Genomic DNA, 14,779 nt, shown 5'->3' with positions numbered 1-14,779 from the left:
TGAGCCCCCCGGGCGCCCTGTCCTTCTACTTTTTAAAAGCCAACTCTTTAAAAATGACTGGAGAATGGTGGTTACCAGGGACAAGGGAGAAGGAGGAGGAGGAGGAGTTATCTCATGGATACAGCACTTCCTTAGAGAAAAGGGTGGCGGATACGGTGGTTGCGGAACGTTCCAGAAAACCTGGATGCCACTGAGCTGTGTGTACTTACAAACGGTAGACGTTACGCTCTGTGTACTAGGCCACCATTCTAAAAACCTGAAATCAGTTTTGTCTTCCCTATCCAAGGGCAAATGAGCTCCCCTGCCTCGACTCCATACAAATCGCATCACAGCTTGAGGCTTCATCTCCCCAGGGATGTTGGCCCTTCCTTGGCAGAACTGTTCCACATCTTGTTCCTTCTAGGGTTTCTCTTCCTTCCCAGCCAAGCCTCCAGATGGTATTTCAGTAACTCAGCTAAACATCTTCCGTCACAGCCTTTTTCCCCCTTCCCTCCCAGTTCACTTAAAAATAAATTGTCTTTTTTCGTAATTCCAGACAGAACATGAAGCTCTCTCTCTTTTACGCTGCCACTGAATTCTAAGTACACAATTATGCAGGAAATGTCTTTAGATCCACCAGCTTGAGAACTTTTCAACATTAAGCCCTGAATCAGATAACAGCTTTCATCTCGAGAACAGCTTTACGCTGTACCTAAGTAAAAGCTTAACTTATAAGAAAAAAAAAAAAATTGTTACCGGGGGTATAAAAATGTCAAGGTAATAAAATGAAGCGAATGCAAAACCCTCCCAAATAAAACAGGCCGAGGAAATTAAGTAAGAATATTCCTAAGGCGGCTGATGGCGTGTTAGTTTCTGCTGCCCACTTCTGCATGCACTGTTTCCAAAAAGAAAAAAAAAAAAAGAAAAATCCAAATGGCCCAGGTACATTCGCACCCCCCTCCCCATCTACCTATTAATAAGATTTCACCATGTTAAACAAACCAGCCACCTAGTTGGCTGTGGTTAAGACTTAATTGGATGGCTGTGTTCAATTTTGAGCATCATGTTTCCAGAAAGAAAAGAAAAAAGTGATAAATTGGATGTAGTTCAAAGGAAAGCAAGACAAGGGATGAAAGCAGCTTGGAAAATAAGACCCAGCTGGGGATGTTAAGGTAATTCTGTGCATTTTCAGCTCCGCGAAAAGATGGCTGGGAGATAATGGGAGGCATTTGATGAGTCCATTCCGCCTTGGTCTCCGAGGGCTCACCAACAGGAGGAAAAAGAGAAGGGAGAGAATTTTCTTTCACTCTTCCTCACAGCCCCGGGTCTGGCGCATAGTAGGTGTTCAGTAAAAACACTCTCGTTGAATACCCCCACAGTAAAACACTGCGACGAGATTGCTAATCCTGTTGATGTCGATGCTTACAAATTTCTTTTCCAAGAAAGGTTTGAGGTGTTGGGTTTGAGCCCCGGCAAGAATAATTTAGGAAAGGTGAAATCAATGTCCTCATTTGGCCAGTTGTGGATTAAATAACTTACCCAGGGCTCCTGTCAACTCTGATAACTCTTGGCTGTCTGTAGTTTAAGACACATTCACCATGTCACTCAAAAACCTATAACTCGCTGTGGCCCCCAAGGTGAAGTTCAACATCTGGAGGTACACGGGCATCCACAGTCCAGCCCAAACATGACTTCTTAAAAAAATCCAAGTGAGTTAACATGTAGTGCAATAATGATTTCAGGAGTAGAATTTGGTGATTCCTCAATTACATATGACGCCCAGTGCTCATCCGAACAAGTGTCCCCCTTAATGCCCCTCGCCCATTTAGCCCTTCCCCCCACCCAACACCCCACCAGCAACCCTCAGTTTGTTCTCTGTATTTAAGAGTCTCTTATGGTTTGTCTGTCTCTCTTTTTATCTTCTTTCTCCTGCCCTTCTCCTGGGTTCATCTGTTTTGTTTCTTAAACTCCACATATGAGTGAAGTCATATGATATTTGTCTTTCTCTAACGGACTTATTTCGCTTAGCATAATACATTCTAGTTGCATCCACATTGTTGCAAATGGCAAGATGTCATTGACGAGTATTATTCCGTTGTATATATAGACCACATCTTCTTTATCCATTCATCAGTCAATGGACGTTTGGGCTATTTCCATACTTTGGCTATTGTCGATATTGCTGCTATGAACATTGGGGTCCATGTACCCCTCGGAATCAGCACTTATGTATCCTTTGGATAAATACCTAGTTGTGCAATCGCTGGGTCACAAGGTAGTTCTATTTTTAATTTTTTGAGGAACCTCCATACCCAAACATGCCTTTTTAATCTAGCTACCTCTTCTTCCCTCTCCAAACTCACCCACTCGGACAGACCTGTCCACACACCATGACGCCCTCTCCCATTTTTCAACATGTAATAGCTCCAACAAACCGCCATTTAAATCTCGGGGCGCCTGGGTGGCTCCGTCGGTTGAGCGTCCGACTTCGGCTCAGGTCACGATCTCGCGGTTCGTGAGTTCGAGCCCTGCATCGGGCTCTGTGCTGATGGCTCAGAGCCTGGAGCCTGCTTCCGGTTCTGTGTCTCCCTCTCTCTCTGCCCCTCCCCCGTTCATGCTCTGTCTCTCTCTGTCTCAAAAATAAATAAACTTAAAAAAAAAAATTTTAAATCTCAATGCCATCACTTACTGGCTCTTCGTCCTTGAGCCAATTTCTTGCTCCCCCCAAACCTTACCCCGTCCTATGTAAAGTGGGGATAGTAATCGATCCTGAGTCTGAAATAAGGTCATACATGTGAAGTTCTCAGCATTGTGCCTGGCACACCATACTCTTCCCCTCTCTTCCTGTCTTTAAGAATTCCGTGTTCCTTTTCTAGAACGCCCTTCCGCTTGCTTCTCATAAGTTTGCCAACCTCCGCCCATTCACTGAGGCCCAACTCATATCTCACCTTATGTACAAACTTTCCCCTGAATGCCGCAGTCCACGGTGGTGTCACCCAAGTTCTGTGAGCACGTGGCCCTCATCTTCTGGGCTGGCTCCCTGGACCCTGATCTCACTCCCTGCCGAAGCACCTGCTGCCCTGTCTTTAACTTACCCCTTGAGCTTGGTTCCCCCGCACGATGGAAAGAGGCGTAATATAAAGTCCCAACTCTCAAGAGGAAGGGGGAGAGGAAGTGTTTGTATGTATTTACAGGGCACTACCGCGGACCAGCTACTCTACCCGGCCCTTTCATACACATCTTCCTATTAATCAAAACGCCAACAGCAGTGCCTCTGAACCATCGCGGCACATTAGAATCACCGAGAGAGAATGGTAAATATATGCATTCCCCGGTCCCAGCCCAGACTAATGTAAACAGAACTTCTGGTTGTGGGGGCTCGGCGTTTTATATAAACTCCCTAGGGGAGGCTCATGAGTACCCAAGGGTGAGAACCTCCGGCTTACGATTTAGTTTGGGAAACATGCGTGCACACACACACACACACACACACACACGCTTATAAATGCAAACCCAGTCGTGTATTGAGGGGATACCAAGCAGTCTTACAACAGGCCACCACACGCTCATCTATTTTTTTCCCTCATTCATTCACCCAACAGCACCCGTTTCAGTGCCTTAAAGGTACAAACAAAATACTTTGTTAGGTGCCAAAAAAGACACAAAGTAACTCAGATGGAGATTCTCCCTCTTAAGGAGCTTACATAGGAGCACAAGGCAACAATTGCATATACTTATCTATGGCACAGATAGGGAGTGGCAAATGACCCCCCAAAGATTGCCCGCTAGCAGGAAGCATCTTCTAGCTGGGAGCGGGGTAGGCACCCCAGGGTAACATCAGGATGGGAAGTATCTAAATATGTAGCAAAACGTGGGCGCCTGGGTGGCTCCGTCAGTGGAGCGTCTGACTCTTGGCTTCAGCTCAGGTGATGATCCCACGATTCGTGGGTTCGAGCCTGGCGTCAGGCTCTGTGCTGACAGTGCTGAGCCTGCTTGGGTTTCTCTCTCTCTGCCCCTCCCCCGCTCACGTGCTTGCACACGCGCGCTCTCTCTCTTCTCTCAAAATAAATAAACGTTTAAATACATAAATACATAAATAAATATGTAGCAAAAGAAGCAATGGGGTTCCGGGTGGGAGGAGCTGCCTGAGCAGAGGCACGGAGGGGAAAGCCCTGGAAAAATCACAGGAAGGATGGGGCCGGAAAACTGGCCTCGTTGGCCTACACCCAGGCAAAATGCTGAAACCCTTCCCGACTCACTGCTACCAGCTTCCCCGCAAAACCCTGAGCTTGGCCTCTGGGGTTCTTACAGACCAGGCTCAGAACCGAATCGCACTCTGTTGTCTCGTCTTCCCAGGGCCAGTGTCTCTGGGAGGGCTTAGAAGTAGTTAGTGAGGTCCCCTGGGAGTCCTTTCTCTCCCATTTGAACATCCCCGTGGCCCCATTCCCCAGCCGACGGAGCCTTTTACTAGTGGCCACACTCCACACGCTCCACAGGTGGAAAACCATGTGGTCTCCCTGGGGCACCGGCATTTTGGAGACCCTCAGCAGGGAGCCTCCCAGGCTGGGGACCGGGTGCCAGCAAGGCCGGGGAAGGCGTCTGAAGTCAGGCTGGTGTTTCCGAGGAGCTGGCGCCATTTCTACAAGTAAGACCCTTCTGTTGGCCTAGGGCAATAGCCTGTGTCGAAAAGTTTGCGTCATGCTCCCGGACTGACCTCCGGTGGGCTTCCTTTTCTTTCCTCTCATTTCCCCATCTTCACAGTGGACCATCTGGATTACACAGTAATTCATTGGGTTTTTTATTATTAGCAAAGGTATCCCTTTCTGAGCATTTGCAGACAAGCATTACCTGGTTTACTTCTCTTAGCCATGTAAGAAAAGGAGTGGTCTTCTATCCATTTTACAGATGAAGAAGCTGAGGCCAGAGAGGCAAGATCTAGTATCCCAGAGTAAATGGAACCCGCACTAAAACAGTATTCTCAAACTGCAGGCTGGAGAAATGATCTAGAGGAGCGTGACTCCAGTTTTTTAGTGGAAAGGACAGAAATGGAATGGACTGGATTAGAAAAATAAGCGTGAACCTCACATAATACGGGTGAGTGTTGTTTTGTGAAACTTTTATTTCAGTTATACACCACACACACACACGCATTTTAGTGTAATATATATTTCAATTACATGCATAGATGCATCTCCCACTTACATATGTGCACTGAGTCACATAGTAGATCTTTCCGGAAGCTGTGGTCAAAAGCAATTGAGGGGCGCCTGGGTGGCTCAGTCGGTTAAGCGTCCGATTTTGGCTCAGGTCATGATCCTGCGGTCCGTGAGTTCGAGCCCCGCATCGGGCTCTGGGCTGACGGCTCAGAGCCTGGAGCCTGTTTCAGATTCCGTATCTCCCTCGCTCTCTGCCCCTCCCCCCACTCGGGCTCTGTCTCTCTCTATCTCAAAAATAAACATTCAAACAAAATAAAACAAACAAACAAACAATTGAAAAACCCTGCCGTAAAACCACTGAGCATAGCTTAGCTCTTCTCTGGGTGATTTCTACAGAACTAGTTTTCTCTACCTTTTTTAGTGCCAGTGTTTGTAAATCAGAAACTTTGCAGGTGCACACGGCTGGGAGTGTTCTGAGGTGGAGAATGTCCCTTTGGGCAATTCCTGAGGAGCGCGCCAAGTGTGGGCTCTTCTAGACCTGGGCTGATTCCTCCTCGTTCTGCTGGAACAATGTGGCCCGGGGTGGGGGGGGTCTAAGAAGACCTGTGTCTGGTGGTGAATCCGCCCGCACAGAGGTGGTCCTGCTGAAATCCCGCAGGAAGATATGGGTCCCCTGGGATTCCCAATCCAGCTGGAGAACAGAATCGCCATCTGGTAAATCACAAGACGATTTTTGTTCTTGCCAGACGCACCCTATCAATATGGAAGACACAGACAGTCTCCAACACACAAACCGGTTACGTTGCCAAAAGTTCCTTTGTAACTCAGATGTTTGGCGTTTGGAACACATCACCCCCTAGAAACAAGGATATAAATGGAGGTTAGGGTTTCATGTTTCAAAACTCAGAGGGTGTATGTAAGGACTGGGTGAGAACACATTTTCTAGTTGTGGGAAAGGACGTGTCAGTTCCTCGTGCGTTCAGCGTCCTCGTTCTTCGTTCCAAAAGGGGGTCACGAAAGATGACCTTTTTTTTGCCAGAGATGTGGCGGCGGGAGGGGGGGGATCCCTGTGGCTGCTATTGTTCGAACTCTGTGGTTAGAGAAAACGGCACGTGACCTTGCCTCTGGCACACAAGTCCTGGGAGCCTCAGGTTCCACCTCTGTAAAATGCACGAGAATGCTCAGCTCACATGACAACCACACACATAAGTGAGACGGCATGCACAAAGTGCTTCGTACCAAGCCTGGCACACAGTGAGCGTTTAATAAATGGGCAGCCTCGGGGATGCCTGGCTATACCCGCACGCATTTTCTGAGTTGACCTGAATCAGCCCTTATCAACAGCCCTATGCGCTGGGAAAATGAAAACTAACAGGCATTTAGAAGGCGCCTCTCCCACGTCCAGTCCGTTTGCTTGGTTCCACACGTAAACACGAGGTAAATGCGAAGATCCCTCTCGCTCCGAATGCGGGGCAGAACCATTGCACGTGCTGCATCGTGATGGGATCAGAGGTCACCCTGATGATGACAGAGAAGGCAGAGAAAGACAGGGCTGGGGCAGATCTCGGCTGATGGCGTCGCCCACTGGTCCAGCGGAACTGCACCCCTGCTAGAGAGACGCTGATGTACGGGAGACAACGATCTGATAACATTTGACCTTTATCCGCCATTAATAGTCCCCGGGGAGAACCTCAGGCCCGATGCTCTGTGCAGCGACCATCCACAGGCCAACGGCCGGACTTGGCGACGGAGCAGAGAGACCGAGTGCCCCAATAATAAAGTTCCCTGTAAGGTCTCAAGTTTCACACAATCTTTACAATGCTCAAGATGATCTCTCTGGGGAAGGTGAAAAGAATTATAATTACATCTGTGAAAAAGGCTTGGGAAAGAAAAAAAAAAATCCTACCATATGGTGTGTGGAAACTGGGAGCTGAATAAATAACATGGTGGGTGTTCTCCCCCCCCCCCCATTTTTGTTTATACATCTACGTTATGCAGGCTGACTAGTGAACATGGGTCAGTTTTTCTTTTGGAATCGAAATGCACTGGGTAATTTAATTTTATGGCCATTAATAATACGGGTCTCTCTCTGCAAGCAAAGACATTTACAAACTTATAATCAGATTTTGTGATTTGGGTGTAAACCAATCACCCACAAGAGGCAACGAGATATTTCCATCCAGCTTTCCCTTTGTAACAGGACTGCATGAAATGCAAAAAAAAAAAAGGGGGGGTCACAGACTGAAAGGTTCAGATTCCCAAAGGGAAGCGGGGGAGGGGCGCCGGTTTCAATGGACATCTCATCCTTCAGCAAGGAAATTTTAAAAGCCATGAGATGCGCGTTAATAGGTATGAGGCACCGAATGTGTTTCAGACTCTGTCCAAATGGCATCCTGTTGTGTGCCCTACCCATCTGTGCTGTTGGTATTTCCATGCCCGTCGATCAGAGGGAGCAGAGATCAGGGAAATGAAGGAGCCCGCTTCTGTTTGCACAGCTAACCCGTAGCAGAGTTCAGATCGGACCACTTGCCTGCCTGGCCCCCACCTTTCTCTCATACCCCTCACCCCTCTGTCATAAACTCATCCCGCACAGGAACTATCACTCAGATAGTTGGGTATGCAAGCATTTTATGCTGCAGACGCACCGCGCCAAGCGCTCAAAGAGAGGCCCTGTAATCAGGTAAAAGTTCAAGTAGAGGGTTTTTCAGAAAGTATTTTCAAAGACTGTGCCGACTGTGTTGGAACGCATCAGCCTTGATCCTCACAGCAATGCGATGACAGAGACCCTACTGTTGAATTCCTCTCGCAGGTGAGGAAACCGAGGTTCAGAGAAGTTAAGCAAGTTAAGAAGCCCAGGTCGATGGAGTGTAGGGGATCGTGTCGAGCAGACCCATTCACTTGACAAGAGTTATCGAGCCTCTTCCATGAACATGACTCCATCTCCGGGGACATAGAGACAGATAAGATGCGATGATTGCCCTGGAGTATGTCTGACTTTCAAATAGCAGGGAGAGGGGCACATGGGTGGCTCAGTCGGTTGAGCATCCAGAGCATCCAATCCTTGATTTTGGCTCAGGTCATGATCCAAGGGTCATGGGATCAAGCCCTACATCAGGCTCTGTGCTAAGCTCTGCACTAAGCATGGAGCCTGCTTGAGATTCTCTCTCTCTCTCTCTCTCTCTCTCCCTCTGCCCCTCTCCGCCACTCTCTCCCTTCTCTCTTTCTCTCTAAAAAACAAACAAGTGAACAAAACAACAAATAGCATGTAGGTTGTTAAGTTCCATGAGGGTACCAGCCCTCAGGCACGTAATAGGGGCTCAACAAATATCACATTTAATTTTTGCAGCAAATAATCATTGACAGACTACTACGTGCCAGGCACTGTTATAGGTACTGGGATGCAGCAGGAAATAAAGCAATAAAAATAATTGCCCTCTTAGAGTGTACATTCTAGGGGAAATAAAGTATTAGGAAGATAAGAAATGATGCAGCTGTTCAGGAGTTACAATTTTAAATAGCGTTGTCAAAATGGACCTCACGGAGGTGACGTTTGAAAAAAGAATTAACAGTAAAACTTGAAATATAGCTTCAAAAAGAGTAGGGCGTCTTTGCGGACACTGGTAAACCAGCGAACGTGACCTGTGGGCGTCAGGAGACAGAAAACACAGTGGAAATGCGTGAAGTGAGACCGAAGCATTGTCCTCCACCAAGAACCAAAATCATCGAGAATTTCAAGATAGCCAACCTTGGAGCTCTGAGTATTTTGGCCAGATGGATCATAAGGAAAAGGGTGCCTGTCACTGTCCCCTTCTTGGCGGGCTTGGCAGATGTGACCCACATTTCTTACTCCTGCTGATCTGAATATAGATGCCATCCTGAACCTCATCCCCAGTCCAGCCACAGGGCAACATTCTGGGCTCTGGGGGAGGATCAGTGGGTACTTGATAGGGGGCAAAGAGATCAAAGATGTCCCTTTCCCTGGCATTGTTGGAGCCTCACTGGTGATGAGCACAGGTCTTGTCCTAAGGAAAAGGCGAAGACTTTCAGCAAGATCAGTCAAAGCCAAGAACACCAGCATGGGGGCCTGTGACCCTCATTCGGGCACATCAACTTATCTCTCTTTTGTGTATTTTCTCTGCCACGCTCAGCCTCGTATCTTATCTTATCTGGTCTATTCCAACTTATCTGATTACCTTATCATCTCATTTCCTCAAATGTCCATTTCTTTTCCCTAACTAGACTTTATCTATAATACTTGAATTGAGCGAAGACTTTTGCTCAACAAGTTCCCGCTTTCCAGGCTCACAGTTGCCCGCTTTTACCTTGCAAAGCAACCATTTTATCACCTTCGAAGACCCATGAATGTTAACTAGACTTAATGTGGTGATCACTTAGCAACATAGACAAATATCGTATCATTATGCTTTACATCTGAAACCAGTATAATGTTAGACGTCAATTGCACCTCAATTAAAAAAAAAAAAGAAATTGCTTCTGGAGACTCATCTCGGCTCACCTAGTCTAGGAAGTCTACCGAGATTACCAGCCCTCCAAAGCAGAACTATGTACTCTTAGATTTATTTAAGTTTTATAAATCCACCTCCAACACGGACCAAATTCTCAAGGTGTCCTGTTTATCTCACAACCACCCATAGGCCCACTGTGAATTCATTGCATGCAGAGATCCTGTCCTTTTTTTTTTTTTTTTTTTTTTTTTTTCAGCTCAGTGAATATATACATTGTAAAGCAATAGTGAGCCTCTCGGCTATTTCAGAAATTGGGCTAAATCGAGGAAAAAGCATGGCCCTTACCATCGCTGTCCTCTCGGCACCCAGCGTGGGGGCGATGCACTGTTCAGACATAAGCTGACTCAGGAATGTGGACCTTCGGTGCTGGGCTCTAAGATCCTTGGCGCTCAGCTCTGGCCTGTTCTGCAAGAACCCCCATTTTCCAACCAAAGTTCAAAGGGCAGAAAGACCTTTAAGTGGAATGAGGCCGTCCCTGACCGTGAGACGCCAGCACGGTCGAGGTGATGCGGCGCTGAGTATGGAAGGCCAGCATCTCTGGCAGGTGGCCGTGGGCCATCGCCCGCTCACAGAAATGCTGTTTGGTTCCCACATCGTTAAAATAATTGTGAAAATCCATTGCCGATACTTAAAAACTGGGAGTTTTCACGTAAAACTCCCGATTTCTATTTTCTCTTGAAAAATCAGAAGATGTAGCAACACTTGGCCCGAATCGCCGCCCATATGTTTCCAGTCTGGTCCCGGAGTTTATAACCCAATATAAATAAGCGTATATTTTATTCTTATTATTTCCGATTCATGCATTAAGAGAGCAAAGAGTTTGTTAAAATGGTCCTTGTTTTTCCTGGAGAATTTCTCCTAGTCACTGATTTTGCAGCACCTTGTGCCCTTCTTGAGGACGGGAAATTCTGAGAGCAAGAAAGAGAAGTTTCCAGAAAATGTTTTCCGACTTCTTCCAGCCTTGCTTCTAAAAACCTCAGACGTTGTGGCACTCGCCCTGACATTTCTCTGGGAAAGCTCTTCACTTCCTTTCTCTTGGGGGCGACAGCTCCAGATCAAAGAAAACGGATAGATAGATAGATAGATAGATATTATAGATATATTATATAGATGATATATATAGATATAGATACATAAATACAGATACAGATATAGGTATTCTATCATATATGATATGTATACACACATGCACACAGGTATATATGCATGTATATGTATGAGCATACTATATGTACATATGTTACATACATACGTATATGTGTGCAGTTGAATTCTTGAATTATTATAAACGCACATATACGTATGCACCTGCGTAACTGCATGCATGCATGTCTATTTAGGTAAACACACACATAGTTGTGTTTCCGTGTATATATGTGTGGCGGGAGGCTTGGATTTGTGTTCCGGCTCCAACACTAATTACGTGAATGCTCCCGGTCAAATCACCCATCCGCCCTCAAGCCTCAGCCTTCCAGCTGCTCAAATGGGGTCCCGCTGTTCATGGGGTTCTCTACAGATAAATGGGGTCTTGCACACGCATCCTCACCTAGAGCAAAGGACTCAGATGAAACTAAGTCTTCATTAGTGAAGAATTCACTCTGCATTCGAAATTTAAATCATCCCTGTTTTCTGCTGCATCCAAGCCGCCCTGTCCTGGCTCCTCCCTGCAGGGAGATTCAATTCCTGCAGGCTTAATATTGCTGCCCGCCGGGAAGGCGACAGGGAGGGCCGTGAAATCAAAGAGGCCTGGGAGGTTAAGTGGATTATTTTAATTTAATAAAGAAAGCCACCCAGCGTGTCCTACCTGCCATCACCAAGCTAGAGGTTCTCTCCTTCACCGATCCTAACTGGACCCCTGCTCGGGGCCACAAGCTGTGCCAAGTGCCTCGCGGGTATTACTGTCCCGTGTCATTCTCACATCAACCACATGGGGTTGCCCCGCTGTGTCTCCCATTCACAGAGGCCACCAAGCCTCAGAGACCGTTAGCCATTTGCCCAAGATAATATCGCTAGTACATAATAGAGCAGATAAGTCCGTGTGATTGTGAAACCCTCGCTTTTAGTCACTCTGCAATACTCCTTTCCAGGCAGCCGTGTCTTAGATTTGAACGCAACGTAATAGATATTTTCAAGCAGCCTCAACGTGATGAATGCGCGGTATCTCTTTTTCAGGTTTGGTTCGATTGCAATCATTTTTAATGACCAAAGAAGCCTGGGCTTAAAAATGACACTCTTTTTAAGAGTTGATTAATAACAAATAAGAATACTGTTATTTCCATTATTTACTCTGATCTCTAGTGAAGGAGTTTACCCCCATTTCACAGATGCAGAAACTGAGGCTCAGGGGGCTGAACAGCTCGCCCGAGCCTGCACAACCTGTAAAAGGATTCTGGATCTCAAGAGCAGGTCCACGGAACGCAAGTCTATTTCAGTTTCGTAAGCAACAGGAAGATTACCAGGATCAGCTTCCTTGAACCATCGTAAGGAAATTGAGGCCCAGACCGGAAGGGACTAGTCCAAGTTCACGCAGTGGCTACAAGGAGAGACACGGGGCACCAGACAGATTTGTGCTCAAATCTCGACTTTCCCGGGTTCTTGCGGCATGTTCTTGTGAGCTTTTCTGAAACCACTCTGTTAAAGGGCACGGTTTGTTCATCTGTCAAATGGGGATAATAATACTGCCCGTAGATTTTTGTGAAGGTTCAACTCGTGTAGTAGAGGGCGGCTCTAAGGGACACTACTGAATCGGAGTCTAAGACTTGTCTCTCAACCTGGTGCGTGTCCCAACAAGACCAAGCCCCTTGCAATCTGTGGTTATCCCTGTAGACATTAACGACATAATGTAATGTGCACACTGTTGGTTCCCTGAGTCTAAAACACTGTGATTTCTGAAGCAGACTAAACCTATTATCTGTATTCTCTTGGAGCCTCAATCATCATAGCTAATTTCTTTCTTATTTTAACAGGCAAGGTAAGTCTCACCCTTTGCGAATGCAAGTCAAATAACACCATTGTTCAACTTAGGGTGGATTTCACAGTCACAAATTCTCCTCGTAAGGGAAACGTCCTATTTTGGCCATTTCACGGGCTGAAGGAAATTTGGTATGTCTGTGATACAGCGAAATATTAATGTCTTTTTTAATAAAGTTTTCAGGACAAAAAAAAAACCCACCTCATGTTTGAACATTTTATTATTCGTATTAAACTCTTTAAACTGCCTGACAGTTCTTGTTTCATTTAAGAAATCTTAAATTTGAGACATAAACTTCCTGACAGTGTGGGTCCCTTTAAAGGTGATATATGGCCTGACAGCAGAGAAATAAGGCCGGCCGAGTGTTCTAACCACAGGATGGTAAAAGTCATGGCCAGGTTAGAAGAATCAATTAGAGTGGGAACGAGGCTGTGTAAATTTCAGGACTCAAATGGCAAAATATGAAGACAGGGCTGAATTTAAAGTCTGGCCTGATGTGATTGTATTTCATTTCCTGATTGGCAAGACAAGTCTAAATGAGGTATTACCTTGGGTTAAAAAAACAGTTTCTTCCCATTTAAAACGAGACGCAGGAAGCAAAAAAAAAAAAAAAAAAAAAAAAAAAGATCCAAGGAAGAGTAACAACAAATTTGAAGATTTATATGGGTATTTGAGAAAAGACAGAGGCCTGGGGGGAAAAAAAATGTATTTGAAGTCAGAATTCTGGACAGGGAGACACTGAGTCTCCGACCGCATCAGCTGAAATGGCTGTATTTATAGCAGGTGCGTGACTGCCTGGCTGGGGCCCGGCCCGACCCGGTGCACGCAACTCTGTGCAGGGCTGCACGTCTGTGCTTGTGCGTTACATCAGCCGCAGAGCTGCTGTTTGGAAGCAAACAACAGCTTTGGAATCTTAAAATAGATACCCAAAGGGTGTCCATGGTTCCCAGCGAGTCTGACGGTGGAGCTAACGGGGACAGAGGAGCAGGCGCTAAGATCCCCCCACGTTTGATCCCAGTTCGGAAACTTCCCAGCCGAGACAACGGGTAAACCTCACTGTGATTCAGTTGTGTCACCTGTCAAACTGGGCTTCATTTGCAGGATTAAATAATACCCGTTAGTCAAGGCATTTAACGCATCGCCTGGTTTATAAGTAAGTACCTTATAAGTGTTGGTTATTCATATCATATTATTATTATTATTATTATTATTCAATATAGGAAAGAATTGATGGTTGCAAAGAGAAGGAAAGCTACTAGATGGTTTTTATCTCCAAACGTGACTCCTTCCTGACCGTGCCCATCATTCCTTCCATCCCGACTATACCCCCAAGCCTCACGTCGCCTGCCTCGTCCCAACTCCGACCTTAGCGGCGATGGTGACCACACCCAACCAGGAGGACAAGTAGAGTATAGCAGCAAAGGCTGTTGGGTTCGAAGGCTGCACATGGGTGTCCGAACCTGTCACTGCTGCTTGGAAACTGCGAGGGTGCCAGGCAGTCGCTGGGTTCCTGGAACCCCATCCCTGAGGCGGTATCATTTCCCCCAACCCAGCTACCATGCCCGCCCACAGTAGGGGATTGGCTCACTCAGAGGCGTACGGAAGTGTCCTCAGAGGACAGCGCCCTGCCAAGGTGTCATTTGGTGGCATCGCGATTGCCTCCAAAGCCCCCTTTGACCCCATCTCCCAGGGCGATAGACCCTTAAATGAAACCATTGTCATCATGATTCCCAACGAGCCCTGTGTCAGGGAACTACCCATCCTGTACTTTGCACTTTGGAGAAAAGGGAAAAGGAAACAAAAAACAAGGCAGGTGCCTCGGAACGGTGGAGGGGCTAAGCCAGAGTAACAACGACACAGACGTGCCCGTGACCTCTGGCCCCAGGGCAGGCGTCACCCTCTCTCACGGAGCCCAGACGATCCTTCTGTACACAGCGCCCTGACTAACCACTGCCGTCTACGGTCCACAACCTCCCACTACCATCAGATGGAAAACACCACGCAAAGACCCCAAAAGCAAAAATAAATAGAGTGAAGTTCTGAGCTCTGGAGTCAAGACTCTGGAGTCGGGGTTCTAATCCCAACCACAGCACCTAGTAGCTGGAGAACCACCCTCCGCTTCCATTTCCTTATGTGTAAAACGGTAA

Source organism: Acinonyx jubatus, chromosome D4 (genome assembly GCF_027475565.1).
Source record: "Acinonyx jubatus isolate Ajub_Pintada_27869175 chromosome D4, VMU_Ajub_asm_v1.0, whole genome shotgun sequence".
Taxonomy (NCBI): Eukaryota; Metazoa; Chordata; class Mammalia; order Carnivora; family Felidae; genus Acinonyx; species Acinonyx jubatus.
The sequence above is the reverse complement of the archived record's forward strand: the minus strand, read 5'-3'. Positions refer to the sequence as shown.